This window comes from Geospiza fortis, unplaced genomic scaffold, assembly GCF_000277835.1.
Source record: "Geospiza fortis unplaced genomic scaffold, GeoFor_1.0 scaffold186, whole genome shotgun sequence".
Taxonomy (NCBI): domain Eukaryota; kingdom Metazoa; phylum Chordata; class Aves; order Passeriformes; family Thraupidae; genus Geospiza; species Geospiza fortis.
The window spans coordinates 1858954-1862430 of NW_005054331.1; positions in this window are offsets into that span (position 1 = coordinate 1858954).

Sequence of the window (3477 nt, forward strand, 5' to 3'; positions counted from 1 at the left end):
GGGAGGCGGAGGGCAGGGCTGGGCTGCGGTGTCCGTCGGAGCGGCGCCGGGGTAGCAGGGGACGGGGGCGACCTGGGGTCGTGGGCTGCGGGCGCCGCGGGGCCGGAGGCTGAGCCGGCAGCGGTGGTTCCAAGACGCGGGTTAGCAAATGGGTAAGAGCAAAGCGAGGAGCGACAATAAATCAGGAGAAGCCTGGCCTAAATGCTAATCCTGCCACCAACATCTGCTTTGAAGTAAAATTGTTCGGGAGAGGCTAATCTCTCTTCCACTACTACTGCCCTTCATGGCTCACTGTTTTTAACCCCAGATGAAGGAGGTTCTTTAGGTAGTGAGTGGCTGGAGAGTGTGACCCTGGGAACAGATAGTTGCATGGGCAGTCCTGTGTGCTCCACAAAGAAAATACCCGTGATGTTAATTAAGGTTGGCACATCATTCGCTGCAGTTTCAAGCCAGGCTGACACCCAGATGGCATTAACGACGTCCTCCGCAGCAGGGATTTGAGAGGATCCCTTCTTGCTACCTTTTTCAGAGGCTTGAAAGTGGGACTGAAATGTTACACAAACCTTGCCTCGCCCCTTAGTAATGAGATTTCTTTGAACTGATATTCACCTCGCTGGGCACACCCCACAACCTGTCCCAAGGCTCAGCATGGGCAACTTGTCCAGCTCACCTTGCCCACTATCGACCTGTCCTCTCTTGTTAAAGACTTTCCACCCTGTTAAAGACTTTCCACCCTGTTCTTACCAGGTGCTTCATTTGCTGTTTTGATATGTTCAGAGTACACTGTTTAAATGTCCACAGCAGTGGCAGATCAAACTAGAAAGCAGAAGCCTTTGGTTTTATTTATTTAAGAATTTTTTGGGTGGGATACCTGCCTAGTAGTATAAAAATACTACTACAATAAGTAATGATAGCATTTAAAGGTATTTTTTACCATTAGTACTCTCAGTCTTGATGGAAATACTATGAATGTTCAAGGGTAAGTGTATGAAGGCATTAAGATGTTAGATGAGGCATACTCCAGAGAGTTGTATTTCTGAAGTGGAGCTGGAGACAAGCTTGTAATGGTGCAGCTATATTGCCTGGCAGCAGTCTGAGGGTTGCATTTGGTGATCTGGGACCCAAGCAGGAGATTTTGCACTGCAGCAGAGTTAAGTCAGTTAAATAGAAACAGCACCTTTGAATTTGTAGTTATACCTCCTTCAGCGCACACCAGCTGAAGAACTCTAAAGGAGAATGAGAGCTATGTGCCACTTTGTTGTCTTTCTGTTGCATGCATGTATGCACTCCGTTTTCCTCTTTCTGTCTGAGCCACTCTGTCCTGTCAGTCACTGAGGGATGCTGGAGTGGATTCAGTTAACCATGCTACCATCTGATGCTTTGTCAGAGACCAGATGTACAACCCAAGCTTCACCAGGAGACCAATTATCCTTCAACTTTGAGAAGTTTTTGTAGTACCTGAGCAGTGAGAAGAGCCAATTCCTGTCAGCCATGATCCCTTCATTCACCCAGCCTCTAGCAGTTAGGTTTTCAACTCTGAAATGTTTATTTTTGGATGGGGAGGGACATGTGTTTATTTTTTTTATTTTTGTTTCTGTTTTTTCACTTCCTTGTTTGCAAATAAGACTTCTTTAGTTCAGCTCTGTCTTGGTTTGGAAAGACAGGAGTCTGCTAAGGAAGGCAGGAGCCTCCCCTGAAACGGAGAATGTAAACCCTCCCCACCCCTCCGAATTGCTACAATTTTAAATTAAGGGGCTCTCAGGCAAAGATATGGGAGCAGGCAATAACAGTTCTTTAATAGGGAAGAAATAAAAAGAATAAAATAAACAATACAGTCCACTGGAACAACACTGACAGAGTCAGAACCCAACCTGACACCCTGTTGGTCAGGGTGCTGGTGGCAGTCCGATTGAAAATGTGGCTGCAGTCCTCTGAAGTATCAGGTGTGGTTCTGTTGGAGCAAGGGGGTTCTGTAGAGAAGGATGTAGTCTTCCTCTGAAGATCCAGGAGGAAAAGGTAGCTGCTGTTCCTCTGGGGAATCTCGTGGAGAAAAATAAACTGAAACTGCAATTTCAGAATCTTGGAGTATATGGGGTAGCAGTGCTTGGCTCCTCCCTCTGGGCGGAGCATCTCACAATGGGATGTTATAGTTCTTATCAGTCATGCACCGATATTCAATAGTCTGTTATCAGCGGAGGTCCCCTCCCGAGGAAGGTGTGAATGTGGTCATTCAAAGAGAGAGATAAGGCAAACTGCTCACTTGACAAGGTAATCAGCCATACAGATGGTAATGGAAAACATCTTGCATGCAATCTTCAACATTATCCACCCCTTTTCCTATTTCCATCTGTATCACAAACAAAAACCAAAACCCAAACCTTACACACAGTCCTCACTTAAAACTAGGTTTCCCTGTGGCACACAACGGCTTTCTCCATCTTTCTGCATTACCCACCAAGTGCAACCAGGTCCTTGAGCAAAAACAATTCCACGGATGGGTTTATCTTTGCCTGAGGTGGGAGTAATCCAAACAGTCTTTCCTAAAATACCTTTCATGTGTACAACAGGGACTTTATCTCCATCCACTGTGTGCAGTGGTTCAGACTGGGCAGGACCAGCTCGATTTATGGACCCTCTGGTGTTGACCATCCAGGTGGCTTTTGCTAGGTTCATTTCCCAATTTCTAAAAGTCCCCCCCCCGAGTGCTTTCAGGGTAGTTTTAAGTAGTCCATTGCACCGTTCAACTTTCCCGGCAGCTGGTGCATGATAGGGGATATGATATATCCATTCAATGCCATGTTCCCTGGCCCAGGTGTTGATAAGGCCATTCCTGAAATGAGTCCCATTATCTGACTCAATTCTCTCAGGGGTGCCATGTCTCCACAGGATTTGCTTTTCCAGGCCAAGGATGGTGTTCCTGGCAGTGGCATGAGGCACAGGGTGGGTCTCCAACCATCCAGTGGTGGCTTCCACCATGGTCAGCACGTAGCGCTTGCCCTGGCGTGTCTGGGGCAGTGTGATGTAGTCAATCTGCCAGGCCTCCCCATACTTGTACTTGGACCACCGCCCACCATACCAGAGGGGCTTCACTCGCTTGGCCTGCTTGATGGCAGCACACGTCTCACAGTCATGGATAACCTGTGAAATACTGTCCATGGTTAGATCCACCCCTCGGTCTCGTGCCCACTTATAGGTGGCATCTCTACCCTGATGACCTGAGGCATCATGGGCCCATCGAGCTAAGAACAACTCCCCCCTATGTTGCCAATCTAAGTCTATCTTTGACACCTCTATTTTTGCTGCCAGATCTACCTGCTCATTGTTTCGGTGTTCCTCATTAGCCCGACTCTTGGGGACATGGGCATCAACATGACGGACTTTCACAGGTAGCTTCTCTAACCGAGCGGCAATGTCTTTCCATTCATCAGCAGCCCAGATCGGTTTCCCCCTACGCTGCCAGTTGGCCTTTTTCCACCT